This window comes from Urocitellus parryii, chromosome 16 (genome assembly GCF_045843805.1).
Source record: "Urocitellus parryii isolate mUroPar1 chromosome 16, mUroPar1.hap1, whole genome shotgun sequence".
In the NCBI taxonomy this organism is placed as follows: Eukaryota; Metazoa; Chordata; class Mammalia; order Rodentia; family Sciuridae; genus Urocitellus; species Urocitellus parryii.
The window spans coordinates 23,548,901-23,562,161 of record NC_135546.1 but is presented as its reverse complement, the minus strand read 5'-3'; the positions used below and the strand labels follow the sequence as shown (position 1 = coordinate 23,562,161).

General features: G+C 32.5%; 1 protein-coding gene across 1 annotated transcript in view; it reads right to left on the bottom strand.

The window, feature by feature from the left end:
• LOC144250639 (uncharacterized) overlaps window positions 1–13,261 on the bottom strand; it is a 255,214-nt gene that overhangs the window by 133,891 nt on the left and 108,062 nt on the right.

Here is a 13,261-nt window from a genome sequence, read left to right as displayed (position 1 = left end):
TCTTTCTTTCTTTCTTTCTTTCTTTCTTTCCTTTTATTTGGTGGGGGTTTCGAGTACTAGGGATTGACCTCAGCAGCACTTGGCTAGCAAGCCACATCCCAAGCCCTATTTTGTATTTTATTATAAACAGGGTTTACTGAGTTTCTTAGTTTCTTGACATTGCTCAGGCTCAGTTTAAACTTTTTTTTTTAACAATCCCACTGCCTCAGTTTCCTAAGCCACTTGGATTACTGTCATGCACCACTGAGGCAGGAATTTTTTTAAATTTATTGTGGCTCATAGGAACCAGTAAAGATGAAAGTGAATAGTATGGTACCTACACTCAAAAGGTCTTTATTTCTTTTGATTTTGCTTTTCAAATCCTGTTGTGTCCAAAATAACAATCCAACATTAGAGGAGGAATTATCAAAGCAGAGAATTAAGGTGCTTCTGGTGAGGATGATAGCTAACCCTCTGAAGTTAAGCAGTCATCAGCTAACTGTTTCTACCAGAAACAAAACCAGATAAGACCAGCATGAATTAATAAGAAGACCAATCATAATCTAATAAGCTCTAGAGTGACTCATCCCTCAATTATATTTAGAAACCAGGATTCTGTCACATATTTTGAGAAAATTCTGTGGAAAACAGCAGTTGCCTTATTGGTACTGTTTTCTTTTTTCCCTAATTTAAGTCTGGATGATTATTGAGGTGCTATTAGCTTATGCAGACATGTATACATCAGATTGGTGCTAAAACTCTCGAAGTACCTCATATCAAATGAGGAAACATTATCACATCCTAGGCATTAGGCCAAAGGCTAAGTTGCAAAATAAGATGTTTGTCTTTAATATATTTGAATTTTAGAGTCAAGGCTGTGAAAAGATATACCAAAATGAGTCATCCAACTCTTGGAACTCTCTCTTCTCTTTTATGCTCTCTGACATCTGAAATGGGAATACGTTTGTGTTCAGCATCAGATAGAAATAAAATCATTATATTTTGGACCCTGTTTGTTTTGTCTTCCTTCTCTTTCTGAGGGTAGTGCCACTTTTGCTGTTCAGTTTTGGGGAAAAACATTGATCAAAAAGTGTATTCTCCCACCTCGTGCATAGAATAAAGAAGTCCAGACTCTTTAATTTGCCAAGGTCAGGGGAGCCATATTCTCAAAATTGAATGTAACCACTATGAATTAAGATGTTCTAGAGCCTTAAAATAGAGAAAGTTGTGAGGATGTAGTTTTAAATACATATATCTTCTCTATTAGTAATTATATATTTGTCACATAATAATAGTACTCTTGATATATTCAGTCTTATGATTAAAAGAAATTTCAACTATGTCTTTTTTATTGTATATACTAAAATAGTTAAAAACTACACCTGTGCCTAACAAATTATTTGCATTTGACATTAGGGAGGTACTTCCCAGGTGAGAGCTCTAACTGCCTTTTTAGAAAGTAGATCAGAAAAGTTAAATAAAAAAATTATTGCCCATTATATGGTTTCCAATAGTTAACAATATGTATGCATATAATTCATATATTGGTATTATCTTAAATAAAAAAAGGATTAATTTAAATATCATACTGCATGGCTAGACTCCATCACTTTTGGAAAAACTTGCCTTTTAAAAAACTGGTGTCTGTACTCAACTCTAATCACCTTTAAAAAAAAGTGAAGTAAATGTACCCAAGGACCTGCATATCTGAATTTCTCTGGCCTTATTCATTCCTGGAGTTGGTGCCATCTACTGTCATTTGCATAGTACTTTAATGGCTAAATTATATCCTAGGTTTGTAGTGGCCTATACCATTTAGAATTATGTAAGTACCCTGCATCAGTAGCAAAATAACAGAATCATTTTATGGTTCATTTTCCATAATGTATCCACATCATTAAATGAGGCATCATTAGACATACCATACATTTTACAAATATATAATATATAAAAAACATAAAGATTTTACTCATGAAATTTACCAGAGCCCTTTTAATTTTAGTTGTGTTCTCAATACAACATTTGGAATTACTGAAACTTTCTATGCTATGTTCACTGTTAATATGTTTAAATATTACTCATTTGTTAGTATTTTCCCTCTACTCTCTACCTATAAAAATTGCCTTTTTCAAAATATTGTACACAATATTTAGCTAAAAATTTCTTTTATTTTGAAATAATCATTTAATAGTGTAATTTCTAATACCCTAATTTTTGAGTATCTCCCTTATGCTCTTCCCCATCATCTTTTATGAAATTAACTCGATCTTATTCAACAATGCGAATATTTGGTTAGCATCAATACTCTACAAATCAGTGAATTATTAGAAGTGGAACATATTATGTAACTAATATTTCTATTAAGAAATAGAACATTAATGATGCTACAAAGAACAGCTTCATGTCCTCTTGCTTTCACTATACTCTATAGTCACCCTAGTGGTAACTTCAACTATTTTTCTCCAACTAGTTCTTTTTTAAAGTATTATTCTAAAAAGAGTGGAACGATTTATTTAATTAACTATACAAAAAATGAGTGAAATATGTAGCTCTTTGTGTAGGAAACAAAATCTTACACCAATTATGCTTGATTCTTTGTTGGTGGAGCAAGCCAGAGCATGATCCAGGAATCAGAAAAAAGAGGGGTTGCTCAAAATTTAAGGGATGGAGCATTTACAGTTTAGTTATGAGGGTTTACCAGAGTATAACGATTGGTGCTATGGGTTGAAGAATAAAAAAGTTTATGTGTGAGCTACTGGAGGCAACCTGAGGGAGCTCAGATGGAACAGGTTTAGAAGTGGAGCAACAGCAGATTTAAATTGGATGAGCAGTGCCTGAAGTGGAAGGAATTAGAAGTCTTGAAAGAAAAAGAGTGTGACATCTCTGGTAGAGCTCTAAGAGCAGGAAGCCAGGTGTATGGCATCCTTGTTTGATTATACCATTAAGTTCTAATTTTTAGAAATTGCCAAATATGAGGCTACTGAGGTAAGTATTATGCTGCCTCAGTATTTCCTTTCTTCTCCCACTTGTTTCTCATCTAATACACAGTTAGCAGTTTCTTCATCCTCCTCAGATCCATTCTTTTACTTCTACACCACTTTTTCTTCTACTCATTCCACTTTGACTTTCTTCCATTGTGTCCACGTTCAGATCCTTGATTCCCAACTATGCCACATTCCTTATGCTTTACTCTGACATTGTTGTGGGACTGGGAAGAGTCTCATTAGAATCTTGATAACCAGGGTCCTGACTTAGGGAATCTGGACAGTTGAAAATGGTGGCAGATGAAGTCTATTTTCATGGTGAAAGCAGCAGTGGCAGTAACCTGTTTGAATATTCAGAATATTTTAGTGTCCAAGAGTACAACTGATGACTCATTAAGGTGTACCTATGTAGGCAGTACTAAATCAATTTTCCACAAGGCTCTAAAATTTTGCATGGCAAAGAATAGAGTTTGACAGTTACAATAAATTAACATGTTTTTAATTTCATTTTTTTTCCTTTCTAGTTAATGTTTTCCTTCCTGGTTCATATGCAATAATGAATTTCCTTTTTTTTTAACTTGTCTCAGTAGTAGTGATTTATACCCCTTTTTGTAAATTCATGTGATTGTGGAATATTTCCTCTTTTATTAAGTGAATTTAGAAATATGTTGACTGTAACATACTCTTTTGGTATGCCTTCTTTTTCTCACAAATATAAACCGCTTTCATTCTGCCATATCAACTTTTTACTACATATACACTTTGCAAGAATTTTCTCCCACTTTATATTTTAGCTTTGATCACTGAGTGTTCCTCATTCTATATTAAAAGTTGGTCTCCAGATACATAAATCCATGGAAATTTTCAGGAAAGTTTCTTAAAAATTGAGTGACAGAGATCACTGATGTAGTATCTCCTTTCCCAGTATTCCATTAAGTACCATGCACATTTATTTTAAGAAGATGACCAAGGATAGGCACAAAGTATCAATAGAGTAGTAGTTGGAAAAATCCAAAGCACTGTGAGGTTGAGAGAGTTTCCAAGGTCCAAGAAACAAATAAATAAGACCTCCACTCTGGACATGGCTCTTTCCTCTGATCTGCATCCAGAGACAGTGTATGATGTCACATTTTTATCCATCACACTCACTTTTGTGCATAATTAACCTGTCTTGCTACATTCTCCTGCCTCTGTGTCCCCTGTCTTCATCCACTGTGCATGAAATTTTCTTTTGTGTGATTCTGTCAAATACACTGTGCATGAATAAAAATAAGTTCAATGGAGTATCTACCTTCTATGTTGTTATAGTTCTCAGATTCTATGAGGCTTGAATGTTGTAAATTGTTATGACAGCACCATTCTCTCTCTCTCTTCTCTTTTCTTTCTCTCTTTCTCTCTCTCTCTCTCTCTCTCTCTCTCTCTCTCTCTCTCTATATATATATATATATATATATATATATATATTATGATTGTCTCTCTTGAAGACTGTATTGCTACAAGGAAAAGGGAAACATTTGTAACCACAGAAAAAATACCAATAGCCACTAGACGCTAGAATGTTTTTCTTCCAGAGTTTCTAAAAAGAGTATGGCTTTGCTAATACTTTGATATTAATTTTCTGTCATGGTCATAGAAACATCCATACTATTTTAAGCTGTTATATTTGTGATTTTTTCCATTAGCAGCAATGGGAATCTGGGAATGTTTTGCAATTTTACTTGGTGGTGTGACGAAACTGAATTATACTTAAGTGGTAGGTATCAAATATAAATACTGGTTGTGCATATATTTGCAAATTATAATTGAAAACTGCCTACCATATTTTCAGAAACAGAAACAGCTTGATAAGGCAAATTCTTCAAATTTATCAGTATTTAATTTTTTTCTTAAATGCTTCTTACTGCAGATGTGACTTTAGGAAGTATTCTATCTTTTATATACCTTCTCATTATTTACTCATAAAATATTTTGTTCTAAAATATTTTTTAATATATTTTATTTTTATGCAGTGCTTAAAAGTATAGGGCTGATTCATAAAACCTTCCTGAAAATACGATTTAATTTTTACAGATTGGAGGAATTCTTTATTGCTTCTGTAATCTACTTAATTGAGAACAGATAATTTACTGTTTCATGTTTCTTTCACTTCTTTCACTGAATGGATGAATGGATGTACTTGTGTCTGTTTGGTGGTCTTGTTTTTTTTTTTTTTCTTTTGTTGTTGTTTGTTTGTTTTTTCTGAATTGTAGGTTTTTGAGATTCTCACCAATGTTCTTAACATGGTGAAAGTAAGGTTTCTCAGCCTATAAATCATGACATTCAAAATTTATATCTAGAAATATGTGGCACATAGGAAAGAAAATTTATCAAAACCTATGTATATACTAATATTGTAGCCAAAATATGACTAATAACATTTCATAATTTAATTTATCCATTTTATCTATTAAATTCTGTACTTGTTACATTATTTTCAAAGATTTACCATACTGCCTAAGTTTTATATATTACAAATCTTTTTTTCTAGTAACATTGATTGGACCTAGGTACACTTAAGCACTGAGCCATATCCTGAGATCCCATTTTCTTTTTGTATTTTTATTAGAAACAGTGTTTTGCTGAGTGACTTAGAAACTTGCTAAGTAAAAGAGGTAATATTTGTACTTGTTATCTTGCTGTCTCATCATTCCAAGTCACTGGAATTATTATAGGTGTGTGTCATCATAGCTAGCATATATTAGCAATCTTATGATTGATATTTGTTTCTCTTTGTTTTATAATAATCTATGATTATTTTATACAAAAATTATACAGTGTATTTCGGGATGTATAATGTGTACACAAATATTTATATCAGTTGCACAAAAACTACAAGAAAATAAACAGTCGGTTGTAAGATTTTTATTTTGTATTTAGAAAACTCATATAATATTGACTCTATTATTAAATTGAAATAATAAGATGGAAATTATAATTTTCATAGCAACCAGGAAAAACAATATATAGTGTCATTGAAATACTAGGAAAAAATAAGCTGAGTTTAATAATTATTTAAAAATTACTGATTGCCTCACTAGTTCTAATGGTCCAAAATAAGAAATAACTCAAAAGTTCTTGAATGTTGAAATTAACAATTTGTAGTAAATCCATAAAGTATATAAGCAGTCATCAATACAAAGGAACACTTTACTGATGCACACATGCTTATTGACTCTCACAGATACTGTATAGTTCAGCAGCTGTATTTGAATTGTATTGCATAATGTTAATGTTAGGCAAAATAAAAATGTAGTTCTATAATGCATTACACTAACATCTTTCTGGGAACAAAGAGTTGCATGTGAAAGAAAATGTTTTTTTGGGGGGATGATGTAAATATTCTTTACTTAAGCAGTGAAGGTTTTTATCATTCTATTTGTTAAAACTATATAATTTATTCCTTTGACATTCAAGATATGGACATATGGCCTCACCAAAAATAAATATACAAGGAGAAGGGCTCCTCGCTGGTTCCCAGTTGAAAATGCATTAGCTCTGTGTGGTTTCCTTCTGTGCTGTGTGGATTTGTTTACTTCAGCCTTTCATGCTTGCATACGAGATGTTTTTTTGTCTTTGTTGGGGCTTACTCACAAACAAGAGGTTCCTTCAAAAGTTAGATTAGGTAACAGTGGACATACTTGAAAAGGAGGTGTCTACTGTCCTTGGGAGGACTTGCCTGCAAAAGGGATGTTCTGCCAAGTGGGCTAGGAGGGCGTTAAGAAAAATTTTTTATCTGTTCTTAACAAAGAGCAGAACTCAGCATGCTCCAGACCAAGAATAGATTAGCCATGAGAAGCGGGTCACTTCTGATTAGAAAGTAAAACTTCTGTATGCTATGTTTAATCAGCTGGAAGACCTGACTTATTGCTGTTGAAAGGCTGCCTTCTTTGTTCACAATAGTATAAAAAGATTACTATATACAATAAAGGACTTTTTTTTCTTCTGCTGCTTTGCTTGCACTGCTTCTTCTTTATTTCTCATGCTCACCTGCGAGTGAATTACTGCAATAGGCTTTCATGTGGGGTTTATAGAAAACAGATTTGTGATATTGAAAAAAATAAAAGGATGATTTTTTTATACCTTCAGTTGTTTAGTCAAACTGCTGGTGGAAAAAAAAATATTTTTTCGAGTAGATCTTGTTCTCTTGCTTTCATATCAAGAGGCTGTTTCATGAAAAGAATGTCTAGATTTAGCCTAGATTAAAAATCATAAGTAAACTATGAGCACCAAACAAAAGGAACTAACTAAATTGCAGGTATATTGTGCATTATGCATATTTTTTACTATTTATTTCATGATGAGAAATAAAAATCATTTAGCTTTATCTTCAAAACATACTCCAAATTAATTTACCCAAATTATTCCCTATTTAAAAAAAAAAAAGCTTGAGTGTTTTTGAAAGTGATTGAATAGTAAAAAGTAGTAAAGGATATGAAGCTGGAAAGAATTATGCTTCTATAACAGAGGAGTAATTCTTCAGTTACTAAATTCCTAGACAAGTTTTATAATTTTTTTGGGGGGGTGCTGGGGATTCAACCTAGGGTCTTTTGCATTCATGGCAAACACTCTACCAATTTAACTATATCAAGAGCCCTTGAAAAGTTGCATGATTATTGTAGCCTAGAAAAATCTTTTGAGTTTTTGAGGCAGGCAGTTGTGATTCTGAGTTCAAAACATGACTAGCCTCTTAGTATCTGTGGTATGGTAAAATTTTATAAATTTAGAATAAACATATAAATATTTTTGAAAGAAAAGAAAAAAAGTATAAAATGCAAAGTATCTCCAGTTTCATATCCTTCCCTGTATCCCAGCAAATTGGCAATACTCTTTTATAGTGATTTTTATCAAGAGACAGTATCTAGTTGCCAATATATAAATAAAAAATGGCTATTATATTACAGCCAGTAAGAGAGAAAGAATATTGAAATGTACTGGTATTGTGCTTAGACCTAAAGTGTCTTGAATTCTTCCCATTTTTATTTTTGTAAACCCCACCATCTTAAGAAGAAGAAGCTCATATTAAGCTTATGAAGGAGAAGAGTTCTTGAGGATGAGAATAAAAACAACAATGGACAGCCATCTCTCTTCCAAGAACAGGGTAACAATGTCAAATAGCAGAGCATATGCCTGTAAAAATTTCTGCTGAAATCAGAAAAGCCCAGATAAACCCAGTCTACATTTGGCTTACTCATAAACTGTTCATTTGAATCATGAATTAGTAAGTTTTCTGGTAGTTTGTAATACTTGATAGCTTGATAATACTTGATAACTTAAATACATTTAATAGAAATAGGAAGCCAGAATTCTAAACAGTAATATCAAGTTAACTGCATAGATGTAGGCATGAAATAAGTACTGAATTCACTTTTTTTGATTTAATGTTGAAAATCCTATAAAATGATTTTCAGTAATGCCAAAATGCATGTAGACATGAAAATGTTATTCATACTGTAACTCACAGCATACTCTACAACAAAAGATAAACCAGACAAATATCACTGGATCACTACGATGAAGGCCCAATGGTAAAATTAAAAAAAAAAAGTTTTAATATTTTTGTTCACCACTAACTTTTAATCTCAAGGTTTAGACAGAAATGAAGACAGGAGGACACTCCCCCCCCCAGATTTGCATCATCCTTTGTTTGCTGTTTAATATATGCAAAGCCTACTGACCTTAACAATTATCAGTTTAGAAGAATGGCCCACCTTAGGCAACTCTCATCTTATAGCACACTCCTGGGTCTAAAAATATCATTTCTTTCTCATTTGGCTTAAAGGAGAAATATTGTTAAGAAAGACATTTTTCTCACCTCTAAAAATAAAGGAGGGTTTCAGTTATTCAATTTTCTACAGTCCAGGAAACCACACCACTCAAATATACGCTTGTGATGTTGCAGCCATTTGCCACATGTGGCTAATGAGTTCTTGGAATGTGGCTGATTTACACTGAGAAGTATTAGAAGTAGAAATAAGTATAAGGTTTGAAAGTTTAATGAAAAATAGATGTAGTTAGCTAACAATTTTTATTGTTTTTATATTAGAATAAAAAATTTTGGACATAGTGGGTTAAAAATAAAATAGTTTTCTTAAAAACTATAATCATAATTTTATTATGTAATAAGATTTTAAAATTATTTCATAATTTACATTATTGTAAAGTACCAATTATTTGTGATGACATAAATTATAAGAATTTATAGAAATTTATTTATAAATTATTATAATTATTAATTTTATTTGTTTTACTTATGACCTCTAAAAGTTCAGTTGCACATATATTTATTATTTTATTTCTTTCAACTATGATGTTATAGAAGTTCTGAACATAAACTGGGTGTGTTGTTGTGTACTTTTAATGTTGGTGACTCAGGAAACTAAAGAAAGTTAATCACAAGCTTAGTGCCAGAATCAAAGACTTAGTGAGATTCTGGGAAAAAATTAATTTTGAAGACAACTGAAGATGTTTCTCAGTAATGCATCACTGGTGTCTATCCCTGGAACCAAACAAACAAGCCTCATTTAGCCAGAGTATGAAGGTTATGATACCAAAAAAAAAAATGTAAAGTAATTCTCATTATATTATTTGCATTTGTGAATCTGTCATTGGCATTATTGTCACAAAGAATTGATATAACATTATATTCAACATTAAATACGTATGTCCCCTTATATATCCAGGTCTTCTTGCACATAGAAAGCTCTCTCTGAGAAGGAATATAATTAATATTTTGCAGTACTATGGGCTGAATTAAAATTGATTCACCTTATACTCAGAGGCAGAGGGGTCTGAGCTTGGAAATTTTTTCTATTTAGGTAAAAATTATTAAATCAGAAGTGATTGGGGTGATACTTATTGAATCAGAGCAACAACCAAAGAATAGAGTGTAGGCTTCAAAGTCTGGGAGACAAATCATCCTGGTCTCAGGCAAATTTTTTGATCCATCTCCAGGTTTTGTGATGCCTGGGTGGCTCTGTCACAGTCCTTTTTCCTATGACTTTCAGGGTCTAGAGTATTTTTAAAAATAATAAGTCTGCAGGGCTGGCCATTATTAAAACAGAAGAAATGAGCTGAGTAAAAGTAGTCAGAACTAATTGTGGGAACGTGAACTTTCCAGAGGTCACCTTTGTAATCTTCTAACCTTACTCAAAATTTGATAGAGCTCAATATACTCCCACCTCTGGCCCTCAGAATTGGGTTGACAGTCAGGATTCTACTTTTTGTCCTGTGCCAGATTGTTGACCTTTGCCTGGCCTTAAACCAACTCTGCACTTGCCTACACTGCTTCAGAGTGAAGGTTAAAGACAGGATTTATAATTTATATTTGGAAGGAGCTGTGGTCAAGGAGTTTTCAGTTTCTCTTTCCTTACCAGGTGGCACCAATTTTCAAGTGTGTTTTCCAAATTTGTGGTAAGCATGATTTTCCTAAATGTCATCTTTTCTCAGCTAATTCACTATATTATGAAGTATGGTTCCATGGAACATTTTAAATACCACATAGTTTTAATTCATCTTTTCCTCTTAGTTTTGGATGAAATTTTAAAAAGTGAGTGAGTGTGTGTGTGTGCATGTGTGTGGTTGTATTTTACATGAGAGGAACTTGTGGTTCTAACATAAAACTCTTTAAAAAGTATTTGTACCTAATGCCAGGTAAGAAGATGCCTGTTCATAATCTCAGCATGTAGCAGGCTGGAGTGAGAGAATCAATATATTGAGAATAAAAAATAACAAGGAGAGGGGGATGTTGCTCAGTGTGTAGACACTGCTGAGTTTAATCCTTAGTATTAAAATTAAAAGCATCTTTGAACCTTTTATTTATTTGTCTTTCATAAGCATAGATGGCAGGTTTAGGGTCCCCTTAAAAAACTTTGGAGTGTGATGTCTCTTCAGTATCTGCCATGTCTTTGAGTGGCCATGGTGTAAAAATTACATGAAGCTGACCCAAGGTGCCCACAGGTCCCATGTTTGTTGAATTACCTAGAGAATACCAACCGGTGTGTAACCCTTTCTTTCTACAGAGCAGCTTGGCTCAGAGAATGGAGCACCTTTTTAGACTAGCTGAATACTCTAGATACTCTAGAGATTACAGAAATATTCTTTATAGGTTTTATGTAAACAGATCAAATATTTAATTATTTTTACCAAATGTTAGGTGCAGCTCCCCAGAAATACATTGCTTCTCAGATTCATTGATTTTGTAACTGAAAAGAAAGACAAATATAATTTTTGTCCTCCCTTTTACTCATCTAGAAAAGATTGATTGTAAGGTGCCAGAATTTGAAAGGAGAATAAACTGTACCAAGGATTCAGAAAAAAAATTCAAATAAAATTGTATTCAAACTAAGGTAATTTTTTTTGAGCCTGTAAAAGAATATTATTGAAGGTTAAGTAAGATCTGAATCATATCTGTGGGTATAATTTTCATTGCTGTGGAGCTATTTCTAGAATGTCAGGTTGCAAAAATTCAGAGATAGATAGGTAATAAGCAGCTTTTTGTTTTTCTAAATCTACATTGCAATACTTCAAATTCATCAAACATAAGATAGGAATGCATTCAAAATCTTAGGTTGTCAAGGGTTTCTTTTTAGAAGACATAGCAAATAAATAAGGTGAAAGAAAAATGGACCAAAGGAGGTTAGAACATTCATATCTTTCTGGGCATATTAGGACATGCCAGCAATCACAACAACCTGGAGGTTGAGGAAGAAAGATCAAAGCTGAAGCTTAGTATAGCAACTTAGTGAGAGACTGTCTCAAAAAAAAAAATTAAAAGGCCTAGAATATATCTTAGTTGTAGAATACCCCTGTACAAAAAAAAAAAAAAGTCAAAATTCAAAATGAAGGATCCTTTACCCTGAAGCCAATGAATCCTTAGGAGTTTTAAGAAACTTGTGTGTATGTTGGTTTGGGCTGACATGAGATGGCTCAATATTCTAAGGGTTTCACATAAAGGAAATTACCTATAGAATACAGACCTTTTTTTTTTAAATATTTTGTTCTTACCCCTCAATGTAAAAGTGTTCAATTAATTTTTTTAATGGAAAACAATGGGAATATTCAGAATGAGTATCTGAATCAGCATATTTAAAACAGTGGGGATCTTCTAAATCATATTGGGAAAGGGGCACTTCTGTAGCAGAATATAAAAATTCAACCAGTTATTTCCTAAAATGGCCTATATAAGTGTCCCATTTTCCTCTCACATTTTTTATGTTCTTTGCAAGGTTTCAATTGTCAGCTTCCAGATTTATGTAATTTATGAGAAACTGGTATACATAAGTGTTCTTTTTTATCAGAATAAGTAACTTGAGTGAGTAGATGTACAGACCCCTAATTTATAGGAAATGAATCATAAATATAAATATTGTTCTATTCTGGGGATTGAAACTGGCACCTCAGTTAGTAAAATTTGATAGTAGTGAACACCAAATTCGTGGGATCTGTACTAGATGGTATCAGAATTATTGAACTACTAGTTGTTGAAATATTGGTTGTTGTGCAAGTTTGCACATTTGGTATCAAAAGTGGTTGCAGAGTGAGGAGTAATGGCACAAACCTGTAATCATAGTGATGTGGAAAAAATGAGGCAGAAGGAAAGTAAATTTGAGTCCAGGATCAGTAATTTAGAGACCCTAAGCAAATTTGTAAGCCCATTTATCACAAAAGAAAAAAAAAAAAACTTCATGAAATGGATTTCAGGGGTAGAGTGCCCTGGATTAAATCTCTAATTTTAAAAAAATGCTCTTTCAGAAGAAAGACATCACAGATCAGAATGTTAAATTAACTTCATATATTTGTAGGTTCAGTAGTGAAAATTTAGACCCTGGAAAAAGGAGTATTTCCATGCTGTCAGAGAGGGTTTATGGTGCCAGAACCTTTCAGAATTTTTTCTTAACTGCTTAGTAGTCTCTCCCTTTCTACTTTTAAATGAGCCAAGTGAGGATACAGTATAACAGTGAAAGTGGTTTTACAAATCTGGGAATGTTAATCCTGATGTGTCAGTTTCTTTATGAACTGAGAGATTAACAGTCTATTCACTTAATTTGCTTTTTTTATTTTTAGTTTTTTGTTATAACTTTGTGCCATGTAATTCAATTTGACCAAAGTACCTAAGTGTTTTGTAATAGTTTGATAGTTAAAAATTTTATTCTTTTGTTTTAGAAGTGAGTTGTGATGTTGTGGTCTGCAGAAGTAAAAGTAATTTTTAAAATACAGTAAAAATTTATAGTAAATTTATTTTTTATTTTTTTTTTAATATT